The 23,077-nt window shown below is 41.7% G+C and overlaps 1 pseudogene across 1 annotated transcript; it reads right to left on the reverse strand.

Moving 5' to 3' along the window:
- Nucleotides 1-3,207: 3,207 nt before the first annotated feature.
- LOC110297484 (uncharacterized) lies at nt 3,208-12,203 on the reverse strand (annotated as a pseudogene). Its single transcript, XR_015047969.1, has 4 exons — nt 12,083-12,203; nt 8,197-8,289; nt 5,636-5,745; nt 3,208-4,686 (listed from the first exon to the last, which is right to left on the reverse strand). The product of XR_015047969.1 is annotated as an uncharacterized LOC110297484 (transcript).
- Nucleotides 12,204-23,077: the final 10,874 nt, after the last annotated feature.

Consider the following 23,077-nt stretch of genomic DNA (forward strand, 5'->3'; position numbering starts at 1 on the left):
CCCCATCAAAATTCCAAATCAATTCTTCAACGAATTAGAAAGTGCAATCTGCAAATTCATCTGGAATAACAAAAAACCTAGGATAGCAAAAACTCTTCTCAAGGATAAAAGAACCTCTGGTGGAATCACCATGCCGGACCTAAAGCTCTACTACAGAGCAATTGTGATAAAAACTGCATGGTACTGGTATAGTGACAGACAAATAGACCAATGGAATAGAATTGAAGACCCAGAAATGAACCCACACACCTACGGTCACTTGATCTTCGACAAGGGAGCTAAAAACATCCAGTGGAAGAAAGACAGCATTTTCAACAAATGGTGCTGGCACAACTGGTTGTTAACATGTAGAAGAATGCGAATCGATCCATTCCTATCTCCTTGTACTAAGGTCAAGTCTAAGTGGATCAAGGAACTTCACATAAAACCAGAGTCACTGAAACTTATAGAGGAGAAAGTGGGGAAAAGCCTTGAAGATATGGGCACAGGGGGAAAATTCCTGAATAGAACAGTAATGGCTTGTGCTGTAAGATCGAGAATTGACAAGTGGGACCTCATGAAACTACAAAGCTTCTGCAAGGCTAAAGACACCATCAATAAGACAAAAAAACCACCAACAGATTGGGAAAGGATCTTCACCTATCCTAAATCAGATAAGGGACTAATATCCAATATATATAAAGAACTCAAGAAGGTGGACTCCAGAAAGTCAAATAACCCCATTAAAAAATGGGGCTCAGAACTGAACAAAGAATTCTCGCCTGAGGAATACCGAATGGCAGAGAAACACCTGAAAAAATGTTCAACATCCTTAATCATCAGGGAAATGCAAATCAAAACAACCCTGAGATTCCACCTCACATCAGTCAGAATGGCTAAGATCAAAAATTCAGGTGACAGCAGTTGCTGGCGAGGATGTGGAGAAAGAGGAACACTCCTCCATTGTTGGTGGGATTGCAAGCTTGTACAACCACTCTGGAAATCAGTCTGGCGGTTCCTCAGAAAATTGGACATAGTACTACCGGAGGATCCAGCAATACCTCTCCTGGGCATATATCCAGAAGATGTCCCAACCGGTAAAAAGGACACATGTTCCACTATGTTCATAGCAGCCCTATTTATAATAGCCAGAAGCTGGAAAGAACCCAGATGTCCCTCAACAGAGGAATGGATACAGAAATTATGGTACATTTACACAATGGAGTACTACTCAGCTATTAAAAAGAATGAATTTATGAAATTCCTAGCCAAATGGATGGACCTGGAGGGCATCATCTTGAGTGAAGTAACACAATCACAAAAGAACTCACACAATATGTATTCACTGATAAGTGGATATTAGCCCAAAACTTAGGATACCCAAGATTTAAGATACAATTTGCTAAACGCATGAAACTCAAGAAGAATGAAGACCAAAGTGTGGACACTGTGCACCTTCTCAGAATTGGGAACAAAACACCCAGGGAAGGAGTTACAGAGACAAAGTTCGTAGCGGTGATGAAAGGATGGACCATTTAGAGACTGCCGTATCCAGGGATCCATCCCATAATCAACTTCTAAACGCTGACACCATTGCATACACTAGCAAGATTTTGCTGAAAGGACCCAAATATAGCTGTCTCTTGTGAGACGATGCTGGGGCCTAGCAAACACAGGAGTGGATGTTCACAGTCAGCTATTGGATGTATCACAGGGCTCCCAATGGAGAAGCTAGAGTAAGTACCCAAGGAGCTAAAGGGATCTGCAACCCTATTGTTGGAACAACATGATGTACTAACTAGAACCCCGGAGCTCTTGTCTCTAGCTGCATATGTATCGAAAGATGGCCTAGTCAGCCATCAATGGAAAGAGAGGCCCATTGGACTTGCAAACTTTATATGCCCCAATATAGGGGAATGCCAGGGCCAAAAGAATGGGAATGGGTGGGTAGGGAAGTGGGGGGCGCTATGGGGGACTTTTGGGATAGTATTGGAAATGTAATTGAGGAAAATATGTAATAAAAATATATAAAAAAAAAAGTGTATTACAGGATCCAGAAAGGAAGAAAACAACTTTGGGTCTTGCTGGAGAAGGCAGAAATCTCTAAGAGGCTCACAAGAACAGGGTGCTTGAGCTTTTGAGTTAGGCAGGTAACTCCATAATATACCTTGTAGCTTTGATATGTGTAAACAGGTTCCAGGGATCACTTCATCCCATGAACGAAATTTAGGGCAGGCCCTAGCCTGTGGAAGCATGGCTGAATGCTGTTTCTAGAATACTTACACTAATAGTTGGTGAATTCTTGTTAAAAAAAAAAGTCACATGAACTACAGAAGTATGTTTTCATAGTAGAATCCTCTGTTTAATCAGCTCTGTTGGGTTTCTGATGCCAGATAAATTCCAAGTTAGTTTTAAAAGTCTTGGTACCCTTTAGACTCTTAGGGTTTGAAACACATGGGTTACAATGTCATCATATGACATGAGCACTTCAAGAAGGCTTTTCTGCTTTTTATCAAATGGAGCCTGCCTAGGTTGCGAAGTTCAATCTTCAGTCACTGAGTTGCAGCAAACCTGCAGTACCAGGGCCTAGAATTGAAAGCATGAAGTAATATATCTCACTTTGCCTTTTGCTCTACTTGGCATATCACATGAGAAGTTGCTAATGCAGAGGCCCAATTTCTGCCTCAAAATGTGTCTATTTTCGCCAGGTTGTGGTGGCACATGCCTTTAATCCCAGCAGAGACAGGCGGATTTCTGAGTTCGAGGCCAACCTGGTCTACAAAGTGAGTTCCAGGACAGCCTGGGCTATACAGAGAAACCCTGGCTTGAAAAAAAAAACAACAACAACAAAATGTGTCTATTTTCATGGGGCCCATACTTGTAAAAGCTTTCAGGTGGGAATTGATGGGGCTTAATACTGGAAAGCGTTCCTCTGTCCTTTACACTCTACAATACTCACCACTCACCTACACTATACTAACGGAATTTGAAGAATGAGAAAGCCTTTATATAGTTTTTAACTTCACAGGAGACAGCCCATGTATGAATTCTCTTACAAGACAGTATATGTGGCCTTCCAACAATGTTTGCAGACAGACTCCAGTATATGTTCATTGACTGATTAAAACCTGCCTTACACTAGAAAATTTCCAGTTTTTACATTAATCATTCTCACCTACAAGCTTTCTGATTACACACTTGAGCAAGAGTTCATACATCTTTACACTCTTAGGCTTTCTCATCTGACTTGGAATAAGGTATGCATGAGGGAGAAATTTTTCTGTATCTGGTACACTCACCACAGGGATTCTCCCTTGTTTGAGCTCTTTCAGACAGAGAAAGGTTGCATTTTCCTGCATTATTTATACCTCATGACTTCTCGTGTGTATGAGTTCTTTGATGTCGAGTGAGTTGTCTCTTAAAGTAGTAAGTCTTCCTACACTGTTCACATGCATAGGGCTTCTCACCTGTGTGAATTCTCTGATGCTGAGTGAGGTGTGACATCCAGGAGAAAGCTTTCCCACACTCTGCACAATGAAATGACTTCTCACTTGCATGAGTTTTCTGATGTAGAGAAAGATGTTTCTTGGAGAAAAATGCTTTCTTGCATTCTGTACATTGATAGGGCTTTTCACCTGTGTGCACTCTGTGATGCTCAATGAGCAAGTACTTGTTATAGAATGCTTTCCCACACTCTTTACATCCATAGGGCTTCTCGCCCGTATGAGTTTTCTGATGTGCAGTAAGCCCAGACTTGCTGTAGAATGTTTTGTCACATTGCTTACATTCATAGGGCTTCTCATCAGTGTGAATTCTCTGATGAACAGCAAGCTGTGTCTGAGAGTAGAACGCTTTCCTGCACTGTGAACATTGATAGAGCTTTTTATTTATATGAGTTCTCTGATGCACAGTGAGGTGGGACTTGCAGTAAAATGCTTTTCCACATTGTTTACATTCAAAGGGCTTCTCCCCACTATGAATTTTCTGATGAACAGCAAGGTTGGACCTCCAGTTGAACGTTTTACCACATTCTTTACATTTAAAGCACTTTTCAGCACTATGAGTTTTCTGATGATGTGTAAGTTGTTTCTTGAAGTAGAAAGCTTCCAGGCATTGCATACATTCATAGCACTTCTCCCCTGTATGACTTTTCTGGTGCTGTGTGAGTTGGGACTTGTAGTAAAAAACTTTTCTACATTCTGTACATTCATGACGCTTCTCACCGGTGTGACTTCTGTGATGTACAGTGAGATGGGATTTATAGCTGAAAGATTTCCCACATTCTGTACACCCATAAGGCTTCTCCCCTGTATGACTTCTTTGATGCTCAATGATTTGTGACTTGTAGTAGAAATATTTCCCACATTCTAGACATTTGTAGGGCTTCTCATCTCTATGAGTGGTCTGATGCTGAGACTTGGTGTGGGAAGCTTTCCCACATCCTGAGCTTTCACATGGCTTCTCCCCTTCGTGACTTCTCTGTTCAGTCAGGTATGACTTCCTGCGTGGTCTGTGTGTGTACTGCGTCTCCTCACTAAGAAGCCTCTGACAGTTACTGAGAGGCGACTTACATTGGATGCTTTTCTTACATGAGTAACTCATCTGACTCCTTGTGTGCTGTGACTGCTGGAGAAATGCCTTCACAACATCTTTATCTTCATAGGATGCTGTCCCTGGTTGGATCTTCTGTGCAAAATTCAGGTCTGCCTTGAAGGAGAGGAATTAGTTATAGCTCATATAGTAACAGGGCTTTTTCCTAGAATGTGCTTTCTGATTTTGATTTGGAATATATAAGGATTTCAGATATTTACTGAGGTTCCCAGATATATCTTTAAAATAAAAAATCATTTATTACCTTTATGTAAAACAACATACCTGATCAAATATATTGGAAATACTGCTGTGAACTTTGACTGAGGTTTTGGCAAATTAATTTGATCATGATGTCAGAATAATTTTCTAATATTATTAAACATCACATTCTTCTCCCACTGGCTCTTATTAGCTACATAGTAGACAACGATGCTAAGCCATGTGTTCCTTTCTAATTGTATATGTGGGTACATTTGTGTATACATGTTTAAATGTATCTCTGTGTGCATGTGTGTCTGTGTGTGCATGTGTGAGGTTATTAGAGGTTGATGTTCCGTGTCTTCATAAATCACCATTTACTGTCTATTTTGAGATCAGGTCTTTCATTAGACCTGAGGTTTCCTAGCTTGGAAGGAATGATAAGCAGCAACCCCCAGTGTTTCCAATCTCTCCTATTCTCATAGCACTGGTTAAAGATACATGTTGTCCAAACTAGCTGTACATATTGGGGATGGCGATCCAAACTGAAGACCTCATGCTTTCCCACATCAAGCATTTCACCAAGCAAACAATCTTCCCAGGCCTAAGGTACTTCTTTTATTTTCCAAATTACATTTCTGTTTGTGTGTGTATGCATAGGCACACCAGAGCACACACACAAAGTTCAGAGAACAAGTTTCTGGGCTTTTCTTCATTATCCACCATAAGAAGCACAAGTCCTGTTACACGTTGAGCTGTCTTCTTGATTTGGATTAAGTTCTAGAAGAAACTTTACTAAGTAATTTCCAACATATATGTTTAGATATGAAATATGGTAAGAGCTCATGTTAAAGATTTTACTTACTTCAACAATTTTGTCATTTGATGTCTGGGCGTTGGTAATTTCAACTTGCCACAAATGCCCTTGGTGATTTTCCTGGCCAGTCTCGTTCCCGGCAGACTTTTTATGAATACCTAAAATGATATTAAAAATATCATTGTTCATGAATAATTCTGAAATCCTTTTTCATGTAACTCAAACATAAAAGTGTGTCTTCTTGTCCTCATGAAAAGTATAAAATAATATTGCCTTATGATAACAGCATACATTTTAGTTCTTCTTGAAGACTAGAATAAACTGATTGACTTCACTGTGCATGTTTGCATGTGTGCCACCATGCCCAGAACAATCTGATTCTTTTCAGTTAAACAGTCATCTGAAATTATCGTCATCTTTTTGATGACTCCAATGATGAGCACTGAGAACGACACTGTATATTGGTTATTATAAGCATGGCACTTGAAGGGCGGCCACTGCACCCATGGTCCCATCGTGCATTTACCCAGGATGGGATACTTGCATCATACAGCCGTTCTATGTCTCACATCTGACAAAAAACTCAACAGTAGCTGGATAATTCTTTATTATCAACAACTGTGTATATGGGTTCTTTTTTCATATATTCACAATATTAATCCTATATTGAATAAATACTGGCAAACCTATTTAATACATTTTGACTAAACTAATTATGTGAACATGTGACATCTTTAATTACTCTATTGTCTTCCTCAATTTTCTGTTAAAAGATTACATTATTTGTCTATATGTGAGAATGCACACATACCATACCACATGTGTGGAGGTCAGAGAACGAACCCATAGAAGTCTGCTCTTTCCTTCTACCATACTGGTGTGAGTGACTAAACTCCAGCTTCTTTATCTATTGAGCCAGCATGTTAAACTCAGTTTGACCAGTGTTAAAGGTTTAACTGTCCACACTATTTAGAATACTCCTAGGTGGCTTAGGGTTACTTGGAGGCAATTTTAAATTACTTTGTTTTCTTCATTTCCTTCTTACCATGTCCACTATTGATATGTAGAAAAGATACTGAAATCTAAGCTGAAATTCAGCTGGTAGAGTGTTTGCCCAGCACACACAGAGTCCTGGTTTCAATCCTCAGCACCATATAAATTATGCAGGATGGTACCCGTCTCAGAAATTCAAGATGATCCTCCCCAAGAGAGTAAAGTCATGAGATGCTGCTTAAAAACAGTTACTGTCCTGGTTGAAGACCTATCTCAGGATTACTGAACTTGGCTGGCACATATAAGATGTAGAACTAATTCTTACCATAAAGGGGAGGGAGGAAAAGCTGCAGATTTGCTATATTGATTGTATAACCTGTTACTGAGCCTTTATGGACAGATGGGCCTCTTGGGGCAGGCCTTTAGTCCCAGCACATGGGATGCAGAGGCAGGTGGATCCCTCAGTTCAAGGCCAGTCTGGCCTACAGAGACATACAAGACAATCACTGCCTTGAAAAACCAACCTGTTGCAGATAGCCCTGAGGCTGCTTGTATTTTGACATTAATTCTGCTCTCTTGGGAGGGATTTCGAACCAGGAATGAGTCAGTACCTAGGTGACTTCAGGTGAACCTTCTCCCCACCTTAATTTGTAAAATAAAGGCTAGAGCTGGTAATTAGGCTAGAGAAGGGAAGGTGGAGCTAAAAGTTTGGGAGAGAAGGAGGGAGAGAGGAGGAGGTGGAAGGAAAGTGGAGAGAAGCTCCTGGCCTGGAGAAACCACAAGTTCTAAGGGGTCTCTTACACGGGGAAGATGGTAGTGTAGCGGTAGATCTGCCCAATCTAGGCATGCAGCTTGTATTCATATTAATTGAGTTGTGTTTTCTTTGCACAGGTTTATTTGGGTTGGAGATTTACCACAACACCAAACAAACAAACAAACAAACAAACAAAAAGAAGAAATGTATAAGAGATAATAAAAACAAAAGAGAGACAAATAAAGAAAGTGGAAAAGAGGGTTAGGTAACGGGTAAATAAAAACAAAAATAAAAATGGAAAGAAATCCATGAAAGGGGAACAGAAAACCACAGGAGATAATGAATCTGGTGGGAAAATAAAAAATACAAAGTTATATAAGCCAGCAAGGAAGAAAACAAATATAAAAACAGAAGAACTGAATCAAAAAAGAAATAAAGTAAAAACACTAACCATGAAGTAAGGAGGTTGGTGGCGAAGTCATTTTTATCTGTCTGCTCTGAGAGTACTATTTATTAAGAGCCAATGAAGTGTGGCAGCTTTGGGCTTGTTGCTAGGGTCTAATCTAAGTCCTCTGTTCTCACCTTACCACTTGGTGCTGTTTGTTGATTAATAGATGGTCTCTTTAATTTTATGCATCAACAATAGGGCATATTCAGCCAAAAACTTGCATGGTTTCCTATGAAGAAAACACATCAGAAACAACCAAAAACTAGGTGATGGGTTGATACAGCTAATTCTTTCCAGAAACTCCAAAATAAAGTGTCTGGTCTAGGGCTAGGTAAGTTGGTGAGAAGGTTCAACATGACCAGCACGGTAACTGTGCTCTCACTGCCCTCCTTTGCTCTGTATGCATTCACTGACCTGCAAGGCTGAGGACAGAGGAGTCTCCCATAGGCCATGGCTCAAATCCATGCTCCAACTGGAAGATCACCTCAGGTTTGGTCATGCAATGTCCTGTAAGTGGTAAAGAAGAAACAAGTTTGGCAAAAGTGTTAGGTGCAGTCCACTAACACTAATGAGAGACAGCAGATCTAATTCAGGACCTGTGAATCAGTGAATCAGAAACTTTCCTTAGAGGGTCGACACTTCCGTTCTTCACTGACTGGAATATCATCGTCAAACAGCATAGTGATTTCCAGAAAGTTCAAGAAAACAGAAATGAATAGGAGAGGAAATACAATAAAAGAAAAGAATATTTAATACAAATTATACAAGGGACTGAAGAGATGTTTCCGTTGTTAAGGCCACTTGCTAATCATATAGAAGACCTGGGTTCAGTTCCCAGCAACCACATCAGGTGGTACAAACCACCTGTAAGTCTAGTTCCAGGAAATTGGACACTCTTTTCTATCTGTCCATACTGAATGGACATGGTATAAATGAAAATAAAATTCTAAAATATTTTAAATAAAATAAACTCCTAGGCATGGCAAAGCATGTATTTAATCCCAGCAATTGGAAGAGGCAGGCAGATCACTTTCAGATAAAGGCCAGCCTGGTGTATGTAATGAATTCCAGGCCAGCCAGGGCCATGTAGTAAGATTCTTTTCAAAAATAAATAAATTAAATAACCCAGGCAGAGTTTAAAAATCAATGAAATATAAGGATCATTCAATATACACACATGATCATTGATATGAAAATGTTTCCCCTGTGTTTTCTAGAAGACAAAGACAACAAAACTGGAGAGATAAGTCACACACCAGCAAATGACTCTGTTCAGCTATTAAAAAGAATGAATTTATGAAATTCCTAGGCAAATAATTGGACCTGGAGGGCATCATCTTGAGTGAGGTAACACAATCACAAAAGAACTCAAGTGATATGTTCTCACTGATAAGTGGATATTAGCCCAGAAACTTAGAATACCCAAGATATAAGATACAATTTGCTAAATGCATGAAACTCAAGAAGAACGAAGACCAAAGTGTGGACACTTTGCCCCTTCTTAGAATTGGGAACAAAACACGAACATACACTAGCAAGATTTTGCTGAAAGGACCCAGATATATCTGTCTCTTGTGAGACTATGCCTGGGCCTAGCAAACACAGGAGTGGATGCTCACAGTCAGCTATTGGATGGATCACAGGACCCCCCAATAGAGGAGCTAGAGAAAGTACCCAAGGAGCTAAAGGGATTTGCAATCCTATAGGTGGAACAACAATATGTGAACTAACCAGTACTCCCCTGGAGCTCGTGTCTCTAGCTGCATATGAATCAGAAAATGACCTAGTTGGCTATCAGTGGAAAGAGAGGCCCATTGGTCGTGCAAACTTTATATGCCTCAGTACAGGGGAACACCAGGGCCAAGAAGTGGGAGTGGGTGGGTGGGGGAGTTGGTGGGGGAACATGTGGGGGACTTTTGGGATAGCATTGGAAATGTAAATGAAATAAATACCCAATTTAAAAAAAAAAAGAAAAGAGCCTTTTAAAATTAAGGACTTTGATGTATAGCACTTCACAGTTGATGACTTTTGGTGGGGTTGGCAAGGGAAAAGACTCAGTTATCTTTAAGGGGCTGGCCACTGGGAGTTTAACCATGATCCAGTGATTATACGGGCAACAAAACTTGACCTGATGTACCCCCCTTTTCTTCTTTTCTGGGGGAAGGGCACAAGGGTTTGGGGAGTCCTGAGAAGACTGAGAATTGAGTATGATCAGGGTGCATTATGTAAAATTCCCAAATAGTCAATAAAAATATTATGTTGGAAATTTTATTTAAATGTTCATTATTTTTACTGTTTATTTGTTTTTCGTTTAGGCATGCTGCAAATTACATGCAGAATCTCAGTCATACTACATAAGCCTCTTACCAATTAGCAATAATCACAAATCAACTTTTCTTTTAGATTTAGTTCATTTTATGTGTGTGAGGATTTTTCCTGCATGTATGTATTATATACACCAAGTGCATGCCTGGTGCCTACAGAGGTCAGAAGAAGTCATCAGATACCCGGAACTGGAGTTAGAGATGATTGTAAGCCACCACGTGTGTGCTGGGAATCAACTTGAATCCTTGGTGAGAGCAACAACTATTTAGGCTCAGCAAGTCCACTTGTAAAATTTGTTTACTACATGTATTTGTGTGTGTGTGTGTGTGTGTGTGTGTGTGTGTTTGAGCATGAACATGTGGAAGATGGAGAACAACTATTAGCAGGTATTTCTCTCATTCCACACTGTTGGTACTGGGGATTGAACCTGGGAAGTCAGGCTTGGCAGCAAGCACCTTTATACTGAGCCATCTCACCAGCCCCACAACTCTGTTTTATACAAACAAAGTAGTCAAGATAAGTACAGTCATTGTCTAGTGCCAAACAGTCATCCCTAAAGGCATAAATATAAATATTATATGATCCAACAGGAGGCAGAGGCCCAGACATAAGGAAACTTCTGTTCACAAGTATGAAGTGAGAAAATAAGCCAAATTCAGGTTGAATCTGAATTCTAGGCCAGTCTGCTCTATAGAGTCCCAGGATACTCAGGACTACACAGAAAATTCTTATCTAAAAAAAAAAAAAACTTAAAAGGGGGGTGTGGGGGGCCGAGTCCATGGCTCCGTGGTAGAGAGTACTAAATGCCCTTGCAGAGAACTGAAGTTCAGTTTGCCAGACCCACCTGGCAGCTCACAACCATCTGTAACTCTGGTTCCAGGAGATCTGATGCCCTTTTCTGACACCCACACCCCAGGCTTCTAGACACATGGATATACACTCAGGCACACACATAAAATAAATATTAAAAAAAACCACACACACATTTAAAGGCCAACCTCAGCTATGTAATGTGCAAGCTGAGATAAACTAGACACTAGAAACTAGATGTTAGTAGAGAACTACCTACTGTGGCATAGACTAACACTATTCACTGAAGTAAATGAAGTCATACAGTGACATGTACACCCTGGAGGGGGTTATGGGAAGCTATAGGGCTGTCATTTCCTCTGAGCTTAAAGTCCAGTAGCTATGGTGAACTGCAGGAGATTCCAGTCCACAGTCATGGCAACACTGGGCCATAAAGTGAATACCTAGCTCTGGGGTGATGATAATATTGTGAGTCTCTTGAAATTTCCACATAGGGTTGTCATAAACAAGATCATCATTCCATTCAGGACTGGCTTTTAGCACTAGGTACAACCTGAGTAGGGCTGGACCTCTTGGTGCTATGATTGTCTGAGTGCCCTTGTTCCCTAGGGATCCCAGGAAGTTCACTTATGGTCTAAACTGGAATTGATGGAACCTTTCTTTTGGCTTATTTTCTCACTTCATACTTGTGAACAGAAGTTTCCTTATGTCTGTCCAGGAAAATAAAAAAAAACATAATATAAATATGTCATAGAACAGCCCACTCCCAACACCAAAAACAAACAAAACAACACTGGACAGCCCTTATTTTATTTGCAAGTCAAGTTTACTGTGCAGTAGTAGTGAGAAAAATTAAAAAAAAACAAAAACAAAACAGCAACAGTAACAGCAACAACAACAACAAAATAAAAACCCCAGTAATCTTCAGAACACTGAAAACATCTAGGGAAGAGGGGAATGGGCAGAAGAAAGGGAGTATTTACTGAGATGCATATGGAAGTAATGAGTAAGCCCCACCTCCCAAGATGGGGTTTTCTTGTGTAGACCTAGCTATTCAGATACTCGCTGTCTTGAACACCCTGTCCTCCCCTTCCAAAGTCAGCAATAATTCTAAAATTACCATCCAACGCTGTAATTGGCACTTAGGGTCAGAGCACAGACTCACCCAAGAACAGGAGACTGCTGTAGTTCTCCAGCATCACGTCCCTGTAGAGAGTCCTCTGAGCCACATCCAGATGCTGCCATTCGTCCCAGGAGAAGTCCACAGCAATGTCCTCAAATGACACGGAACCCTGGAGTGACACATTTCTTTTTAAGCCACAAGTACTCAGCTTTGAGAACACAAATTTTCTCAATGTGGTTTCACTATCCTCTCTGTATGGTTTTCCCTGAAGACTTGACAGGACGTGGAACCATGGAAGACAACCTCAATGACAAATTGTCTAGATTATGTTGGCATGCGTTGGTATTTTTTAAAAGTAGTTTAACTGAGGTGGAAGTACTCATCCACTGTGGATGTTATTCTCTCAAGTGCTGGGTCCTGAGTTTTAAGAAGCAAAGGGAGAGAGAGAGAGAGAGAGAGAGAGAGAGAGAGAGAGAGAGAGAGAAGCATTTGTTTCCTGTGCTTTGTTTATGGATCCAATGTGATCAGTTATTTCAACCTCCTGCCACTGAGATTTCCAGAGTACAGGTGTTTGAAAGGAAAAGAGTGGGGCTAAAGGGAAGCCCTAGCACTCTGCTGTACAAACTGTTAAATGATGTAGCACTAGTCTCAGTCCTGGCCAGGGAAGCTTGCTAACAGTAGGAAACAGTTAATACAGAGACTTGGCACTGGGCAGAATGCCAAGAATAAGTGACCACTGACTGCTCAGCTGTCCATGGGCATCTATTCTCACCCCCTCCAAGGTTCAGGGAACACCACTGAAGCATCCATGGAAAGTGTAAGAGTCAGCAAATGGGAAGGAGTTCTGGGAAACACTGTCAGACATGACACAGCTATTACACCCAGGAACTCACACCTGCAGTGCCCACTTCACAAGACAAGGCCCAGCAACATTTAACTGTGGCTGGAGAAGGCACATAAGGCCTCACTTCCCTCTCTAGAGCTCTTGGTAGTTAATAGATCCTGGAGGGGCATCCTATTTCTTGGTAGTGTGGTCACTGGGAAGGGGCCTTTGCTCATGATGGGACACACACACACACACACACACACACACACACACACACACACACACACGTGCACACTAGAGAGATTTGTTGTGAAGAGAAAATTGGGTAAGTGTGTCAAATCACATCATATATGTGTATAATTTTTAAAGCGGGAGAATATAAAATCAGTACAGCTATTTTATAATGTGATATATTGGTCATGTCATAAAAATAATTGAACAGGGCTGGAACTCAACAACCAAAAGTACTGTCTGCTGGTGCAGGGGACCAGGTTCAATTCACAGCATCCACATGGTGGCTTACAACTGTAACTCTAGTCCAGTGGATCTGATGTCCTCTTCTGGCTTCCAAGGCCACTTGGTACTCATGTGATGGACAGGCATACATGTAGGTAAAATATACATGTAAAATAAAAATATCATTTTAAAATAAAAAATTTTAAATTAAACAAAGATGAAGCGACAGCAGGTGTAAAAGAGAGTCCGTTCACATGCCTAGGTGCAGGTAGTCCTGGACCCACCTCCCAGGTATGGAAAGTGGAGGGGCAGAGATTCAATCAGCCACTATCTTCTCCTCAGGTAGCGTTTCCATACTTGGGAACTAAAGACAAGTCCGCGACAGCCAAGCCATAGTGCTGGCCGGCGCTCGTACACCTAAATTTGGAGAGTCCGGTTCAAAAACCACAAAGACGTGGAAACAGACACACACACCCAAAGGCGCACTCAAAACCCAGCAGAAAACACAGCGCGAGTCCGGGAACGCACTGGCCTAGATGCAGCGACGACTGCGCTTTCCGCAGCGCGCCTTGGCCAGGCCACTCTCAAAAGTCTATCTCGGCCACCCCGGCCCAGGTGCCCGAAAACCCATCAGCCCTGGCAGGACACCAGTGCCGGGCTGGACGGGACCGTCCGGAGGGGCCAGGCAGGAAGGTGCGGTGTGCCAACACTGAGTCCAGGTCAGGACGCCATGCGCTCACCATTTCTGGTTCCTGGACACCAGGGTCCTAATTATGGAGCTTCCCCCAGCAGCGATCGGCACGGACGACAGAAAGAGGCAGAGAATCCCAGATACTGAGATGGAGAAGTGCCTGACAGATCCCAAGGTGGGTTGGGGTGGGTGGGAGAAGTGAGAGAAGAAAAGAGTGCCTTAGTTCTGAACAAAGCCAGCTCCCTGTCTGTCAGGGAATCTGATTGGAGGCTCTTTTAACAGTGCTTTTGATTGGGCGGGGCTTCAAGCTTTGCACTCCTGTGTGGAGGGCTAGAGAAGCAAGGGAGTGTACCTGCATTGCACAGAAAAGCCAGAGAGGTTGTAGGACACTACCTCAGCAAGCACTCTGGCCTCATGGAAAGACTGACCAGTTTTTGCTAACCGAATATTTTAAGGCAGAAGCTTTTCCACAATTAATTGAATATTCGAGGGTAACCTTCTACGTTAGATTATATCAGCTAATGTTGATATACAAATGTTTCTTATTCATAACTGGAAATAATATCAGCCTTAACAAAAACCGGGCAGCACAGAGGATGAGAGTTTCATGGTTAATTTGTAAAAACTCTCAGATTTTTTTTTTCCTTTTCTGTTATATTCAAATTAGAAGAGAACACACACGCACACACACACACACACACACACACACACACACCTGGTGGTGTCAAATATAAAATGCTTTCCTTTAAAAAGAAAACCCTTAAGGCTGTAAGGGAGATGGCTTTTAGTGGCAAACTTTAGGTATGTTAATTGCTGGCTTTATGTTTAAAAGTTTAACTACAGAGCAAAATTGGACTTCCAAATGTTAAAGGCTGTTTTGGCAAATTCTGGTCTTGTACAACTGTAACAAAATTGTTGCTTATGCCAGGTGGTCCCAAGGCTAACCACTGTTTCTGCTTCTGTAAGCAAAGCGCAGTTTGCTGGCGACAACCCTGCCACACACCTGTAGGATCTCAGAAGAGGAGAGTGATGGGGGAATGTAACTTTATGCTCTTTTTGTTTCCTTTATAAACTCCTGACCTAACGTGGCTAAGGGCTACATTTGGGGATCTTGAGCACCAGATGAAGCTTTGGCATCAGTAGCGGCATAAAAGCCTCTTCTTTGTTTAAATCTATTCATGCTCAGGTTGGTGAATCTCTGTACCACCTCAGACTCATAATAGGTTCACAGTTAGAACTGTGTACGGCTGTTGCAGGGGTTGGCGTTGAGTTTCCAGTCACTGTCTGGCAGTTCACAGCTACCTGTAACTCCAGCGCCAAGGTATTCAACACTCTCTTCTGGCTTCTGGGGACACTGCAATCACATGCTTGTACTGATACAGGGAGAAGTTAAATAAAGTGATGCTAGAAAGGATTTATGAACAAACTTGATTAGTATATGCTAAGTTACACATAATAGAATTCAGACAATGCTCTGTCTACAGTAGGAAGACAGTACGCGTACTAACCAGGCTTGTTAGAAACTCTCAGGAAAAAAAAAAAATTGTACCATGATTGAAGTTTAGGGCTGCTGGGAATGTTTATGCTAATGCTTGTTCGACATGACTGCTCTCCAGATAGGCTCCATTCCTCTAACAAAAGGAAGAAACCTTGATTTACAACCAGCTGTTAGGATCATGCTCTATCAAAGAACACAGCTCCAAGAGGCAGCTGAAGGAGACAGCCTGGGCTCACAGATACCATTAAGTTCCCTAAGTTTATCAGGAAGACAGCCTGGGCTCACAGATACCATTAAGTCCCCTAAGTTTATCAGGAAGACAGCCTGGACTCACAGATACCATTAAGTCCCCTATGTTTATCAGGAAAAGCATAATTCTGCCAGGGGGTCAAGATGAACCTGGGTATTCTGGTAATATTTTTGCTGTGTAAATCTCTCATACGCACAAGTGGCCAGACTTGCCGTCTCCTGTTTCTGTTTAAATTGGTCAGTGTTACCTGGGGACAGGATTTGAAAGAGATTTAAGGATGACAGCATCTAGCCAGGCGGTGGTGGCTCACGCCTTTAATCCCAGCACTTGGGAGGCAAAGACAGGCGGATTTCTGAGTTTGAGGCCAGCCTGGTCTACAAAGTGAGTTCCAGGACAGCCAGGGCTACACAGAGAAACCCTGTCTCGAAAAACAAAACAAAACAAAACAAAACAAAGGATGACAGCATCTGTAGAATTTATAAGCCTAATGTGTATGTAAGTTAACAAGATCTTCTATTCCCATCCAGCCCCTCCTGCATTAGCCAAGCCAGACTATCATTAAAGAGCTTTTTTCTCTCATTTTTCCTGGGTGTCAGGAGTGGATTCTCACTGGGCTGGGAAAGGGGGCATATTTCTGCATCAGTTCCACACATAGATACTCCAGTAAATAAAAATATGAAAACAAAAACTCCATATGGCAGGAATAGTGCTTCATGCCTGTAATTCTGGAATAGAGAAAATTGGAAGCTAGCCTGAACTATGGACTGTGTATTGATCACTAAGGGTTGCATACCAAGAATTTATCATGATCTCCCACAAAGGGGAAGAAAGGCACTAGAAAAGTTGAAGGTGCATGCTGATAAACGACTATATTGAGTTTCAGCTGAGAGTGAGGCAGGGGGATCACTTGTACCCAGAAGTCAGAAGCCAGCCTTGGGAACAGGAAGAGACCCTCTCTCAATAAACAAACAGCTGGCAGACAGCTGGGCATTATGGCACACACTTTTAATCCCAGCACTCTGGAGGAAGAGGCAGATAGATCTCTGTGTGTTTGAGACCAGCCTGGTCTGGTCTACAGTGTGTTCAGGACAGTCAGGGTTGTCCAATGGGAGATCCTGTCTCAAATAACAAATAACAACAAAAAAAAATCATGTGTCACTTGTATACAATCCAAATGAAACTCCTGGCAACAATTCCCATCACTGTTTTCTCTCATTTGTTTTTACCTGTTTAAAGATTACTTTATGGGTCCTGGCCTATTTCCCCGTTCTGAATGAGATTCAAGAATCCTCCCTTTCGGGGATGGAGAGATAGATAACCCAGTGATTAAGAGTCCTGAGTTCAATTCCCAGCCACCACATGGTGGCTCACAACCATCTGTAAGGGGATCCAATGCCCCCTTCTGGTGTATCTGAGAGCAACAGTGTGCTCACATAAATAAAATAAGTAAATCTTTTTTTTTTTTTTTAAAGAAGAATCCTTCCTTGAGCCCTACTTGTTACATAGCTTCTTTGGGTCTGTGGATTGGAGCGTGGGTATCCTGTACATTTATCCACTTCTATAAGTGAGCACATACCATGCATGTCCTTGGGGTCAGGGTTACCTCACTCACAATTTTCTAGTTTCAATCACTTGCCTGCAAAATTCATGATGCACTTGTTTTTCCTAGCCGAGTAGTGTTCCATTACGTAAATGAATGACATTTTCTTTATCCATCGTTCAGTTGAGAGACATGTAGTTTGCTTCCAGTTCTGGCTATAGTAAGTAAAGCTTCTATGAACATAGTTGAGCAAGTGCTTTTTTCATATGGTGAACCATCTTTTGGGTATATGCCCAGGAGTGGTATAGCTGGTTCTTGAGTTAGAACTATTCCCAGTTTTCTAAGAAACTGCCAAATTGATTTCCAAAGGGTTGTACAAGTTCACACTCACACCAGAAATGGAGCAGTGCTTCCCTTGTGCCACAACCTTGCCAGTATGTGCTGTCATGTGAGTTTTTGATCTTAGCCATTCTGAGGGGTGTTAAGATGAAATGTTGCAGTCATTTTTATTTGTGTCTCCTTGATGACTAAGGATAGTGGACATTTCTTTAAGTGCTTCTCACACATTAGAGACAGCTCCGTGGAGAATTCTCTATTAAGCTCTGTGTCTCATGTTTAAATTGGGTTATTTGGTTTCTTGAGTTCTTTATATACTTTGGCTATCAGCCCTCTGTCAGATGTAGTGTTGGTAAAGATCTCTGTCGGACTGAAGTGGAAACATTAAGGGTTCTTTGGAGAATCAGTTATGTTAGATGGTGTTTTGCTGGGGCAAACATGTGAAGGAACATTTTGCTGAAGCAGACACAGGAGGGGGGATGTTCTGCTATGGCAAGCACATGAAAGGACATGTGATGAAGGATTCTTTGCTAACAACATGCATGTATTGGTCTGCCTTGTGTAGTTGAGCTGCATTTTTCGGGACTCCATAGAGAGTAATGCACCAAAAAACTTCTGGTGGTGTGCTGCAGTTTCGTGTCACTTACGGGGACTCAGGCTGACTTGGTAGAGTGATGTCAGCTGAGACAGATGCACCTACAGAGGCAAGATACATGGAGGAGAAGTGATGTTTGGAGGGTATAAGTCGGACTCCATGGAGTGACAGAGACAGAGCTTGGCTTGCTGATACAGCCAGCTGTGCAAGGTTGTCTGCACTGAGCTTTGCTTCCCTGAGAGATGCAGAGTTCTGTTGGTCCCTCCTGCTGATTTGAGCAAAGACTGAGGCCTGGCTCTCTCTGCTAGGTTGTGTCACTGTTGTTGCTGAGCTGGCTCTGCAGAACTGAACTGCTGGTGTATCCGTGAAGTGTTTGTGAGCTGCCAACCTGACTGCTAACCTGTGAACTGAACTGCTGATTTCCAGACAGCACGGATCATTGATTAGAGTTGTTCAATTCCCACGAATGGGAAGTCTTTCTTGTGTTCCTGCTGTTGTTGAATTCTAGCTTTAATCCATGGTTGTCTGATAAGATACAAGGCATTATTTTAATTTCCTTGTATCTGTTGAGGATTGCTATATGACCGGTTTTAGAGAAGCACACATGAGGTGCTGAGATGAAGGTATATTCTTTTGTGTTTGGGTGAAATGCTCTGTAGATGTCTGTTAGGTCCATTTGATTCATGATATCAGTTAATTTCATTATTTCTCTATTTAGTTTTTGTCTCATGGCCTGTCAATTAGTGACAGTGTGGTGTTTTGAAGCCTCCCACTATTAATGGGGGACGGGTTATGGTGCTATTTATGATTTAGCAATGTTTCTTTTATAAATATGGGTGCCCTTGTGTTTGGGGCATAGATGTTCAGAATTGAGATAACATTTTGATAGATTTTTCCTTTGATGAGTATAAAGTGTCCTTCCCTGTCTCTTTTAATTTTTGTGAAGGTCTATTTTATACAGTATTTGAATGTCTACTGCAGCTTGCTTTTGGGATGTTTGCTTGGAAAACGTTTATTCCGAGTTAATGTCTGTCCTTATAGCTCATGTGTGTTTCTTGTATGCATCAGAATAATGGATGCTATTTTCTCATCCATTGTGTTAGCTTGTGGCTTTTTATTGGGGGATTGAATCCATTAATGCTGAGAGATATTAATGACCAGTGATTATTAAGATTATTATTAATATATATTAATTATGTATTTTGATGTTGGTTGTATTTGTGTGTGTGATTCTGCTTTGCTGGTGTGGAATTATTTCTTGTATTGTTTTGGCTGTAGTTAACCTCCTTTGGTTGGAGTTTTCCTCTTATTGTCTTCTGTAGAGATGGATTTGTGGATAGATATTGTTTAATTTTTGTTTTGTAATGGAGTGTCTTGTTTTCTCCATTTATGGTGATTAAAAGTTTTGCTGGGTATAGTAGTTGGGCTGACAGCTGTGGTCTCTTAGAGTCTACATCTGCCCAGGACCCTCTCTCTGGCTTTTAAAGTCTCTGTTGATAAGTCAGGTGTAATTCTGGTAGACCTGCCTTTATATATTACTTAGCTTTTCCCCTTGTAGATTTTAATATTTTTCCTATATTCTATAAACTTAGTGTTCGTATTATTATGTGGCAGAATGGTTTTCTTGTCCAGTGTATTTGGTGTTCTGTCAGCTTCTTATATGTTTATAAGCATCTCTTTCTTTAGCTTAGGGAAATTTTTTTATGATTTTGTTTTATGATATTTTCTGGGGCTTGGATCTGGGAATTTTCTTCTATTCCTAGTTTTTAGGTTTGGTGCTTTGATAATCTTTCAGACTTTGGATGTTTTATGTCAGGAATTTCTTATTTTTAACATTTTCTTTGACCAATATATCAATATCTCCTATTGTGTCTTCTACATCAGAGATTCTCCCTTCCATCTCTTATATTTGTTGGTGATGTTTGTGTCTGTCATTCCTGTTTTCCTTAGATTTTCCTTCTCTAGAATTCCATTTGTGTTTTATTTATTGCTTCTATTTCCATTTTCATGTGTTGAACCCTTTTGTATATTGTCTTCACTTGTTTGTATTTTTCTGTATTTAAGGGGTTTATTCATTTCCTCCTTAAAGGCCTCTTTCAACTTTTTACGACTCGATTTAAGGTCATCTTCTTCTGCTTAGGCTGTTAGGCTATCCTGGGCTTTCTGTAGTCGGATAGCTGGGCTCTGAGCTGTGATATTGCCCTGTCCTGTTGACTGTGTTCTCAAGCTGGCCCTGAGTCATCTGGGTCTCACCTGGTGTTGGCTAGCTAGTCCTGGTACCAGAGTATCCTCGGGAAGGCAGGCAGAACCATGGGGCTGACAACAGAGATCAGAGAAGAGCATGCTGCTCACCTCTTCCTGGCATGCCTCAGGTAGACCCAGCAGGCAGGGGATTGGTGGGAGGGGTCTAACCTAGATGTTCCTGGGACCTGGCAAGTCTCCTCTGGAAGGCAGGCAGAGCTGTGGACTTGATGGCAGTGTTCACCTCTGCTGGCTGTGCCCAACATGGGCCAGGCAGGCAGGAGTATCTCATTTTTTTCTAAACTACACTTTTCCCCATACATTAGTAACTTTTTGTGTTTTAGCATATGTTTGGTTGTTTTTCTGTGTGCAGTTGTTTAAGTGTTTGTGTTACAAATGTGTTTTTTTTTTTTTTTTTTTGCTTAAAAACAAAAACAAAAACCATGTAGCCCAGGGTGGGCTCATGGGTTTCCTGTCTCTTCCTCCTGAATCCTGTGGTTGCAAGCTTAAGGCTCCACTTGACATTTTTGTTGTTGCTGGGTTGTTTGGTGGATGAAATTATGTAGCCTGAGAGACAAGGTATGAACAGTTCTTGGCATGATTTCCTAATCCCTGGAAATCTTCTGAGGTTCAAAAGAAAGCTAGCACGTGCTGGCCTCCTTTCCAGTGGTGAAGCAAGGGACCTCATTGCTTTGGACTTTGAATGTGTAACAGCATTACTCATTACCAAGGAGGAATAACAGAGAGCACCTACTGAATGGAAAATTGCCTGAGCCCTGGGTAGCAGGAAAACATTGTTCTAACCTGCAAATCCACCTGTAGCTGGGCCAGGTTTGAACCTGTCCTGCCAGTCATGTTCTCTCACAATTTCTGCTCCATTTCCTCCCTAAGGAGGCTGCTCTAGTCACTATGATTTCTATAGCCAATCAGGATATGCAGCCATGTCATCCAATCACAAACTCCCGGAAATGGTGGGAGGCAGGCAGGCTCTTCCCAGCTGCCAAGGTGTGGCTTTGACTCCAGTGAGGCAGGGCACTAGGGACTGCGCTTTGAATGCTGCTGCTAAAGGGCTGTGGGGAGCATTCAACAGAGATCATCAGAAGCTGGTCATGGAAGCAAGCCACTCACTCAGACAGAAAGGAGCAGGTAGCTGAATTGCTAGAGCTAGTCAGTGTAGATCCTCCCCCGCGGTTGGGCCAGGTCTAAGTCAGAAACCAGACAAGACATCTCGTGCCATCTCTGTATTGTCTTTGGTAGTCGCATACTGGGCCCCAGCCAGTGGCCACTGGCCAGCTTCACCTTAAGAGCTACAGCTGTGCAGCTCTGCCCTGCCTGGATAAACTTCCCCATAGATGACATCTCTGTTTAGAGTATGCACATATATCTTGCACTTGGAAAGGTCGGCTAGGATGGCTTTGTAGCTTAGTAGAGAGGTTTTCTACCAGGTTCAGTTGCCTTAGAGTTGTGAACCATGACTTATCCAGACCCTACTTTCTCTGGGTTCTCTTGTATAACTTCTACATTTTGCAGTTCATATGTAGGTTTAGGATCCACTCTGAGTTTTGTGAATAATGTAAAGTCTGTATGCAACTGTTTTGCGTGTGTGTGTGTGTGTATGCTTGTGCATTCTAGTAACATTTATTGATAAGACCTTCACACTGGATCCTCCTAATGTTGTTATCAAAAGTAAATGCACCACATGTTTGAAGACTGCATTACAGATTTGAAGTTTTTCCTTCCTCCTTGCAGCTGCACCAAGCCCCATACCCCTGATGCTGAGACCCAAGACAGTTTTGAATTACAAGCTGGATGTGGAATGTACCCATTCTTTTAAAAACCTGAAGACAGAAACTCTTGCTGTTTAGAACCGAAGGCTTTTCACCCTTCCAGGACCCCAACATGTTGCCTGTAGTGTGATGCTATAATGCTCCCAATAAAGCTCTCATGTGAAGAACACTGTGTCTCAACTTCCTTTGTTCCAAACCTGTAACTCCTTTTATGCTATTCACAATGAGAGAGATCCAAATCCTCTGGTCTCCAGGGACATGTAAAATCCTCCCCCCTCCCCCCCTCACACACATACAGAGAGAGAGAGAGAGAGAGAGAGAGAGAGAGAGAGAGAGAGAGAGAGAGAGAGAGAGAGAGAGAGAGATATTGATTTAACAAGAATCTTTTAGCTGCGTATTTGGTTTCACATCTGCCATTCCAGCACCAAGAGACTGAAACATGATGACTTCTATGACTCAGAGAGGTTTGTGCTACAGAGTTACAGGGCAGCCTGAATTTGAGTGACACCTTGTTTCAAAAACAAAACAACGCAAAAGAAAAAGAGCACCACATATGGCTTTAATCCCAGCACTTAGGAGGCAGAAATAGCAAGATATATATGAGTTCAAGGCCACCTGGTCTACATAGTGAGCACAAGGCCAGCCAGAACTCCATAGTGAGACCTTGACTCAAAATAATTGGATGGATGGACAGAGAGATAGCTATTTACTGGGTTGATGATATGAAGAAATGTATGGTATAAACAAATTATTAAATGGACTCTGCCTTGGAATAAAAGGAGAATTCCCAATAATTTCTGAAATGCCCCTAAACATA

Source organism: Mus caroli, unplaced genomic scaffold, assembly GCF_978045245.1.
Source record: "Mus caroli unplaced genomic scaffold, Mus_caroli_1 scaffold_8, whole genome shotgun sequence".
Lineage (NCBI taxonomy): Eukaryota > Metazoa > Chordata > Mammalia > Rodentia > Muridae > Mus > Mus caroli.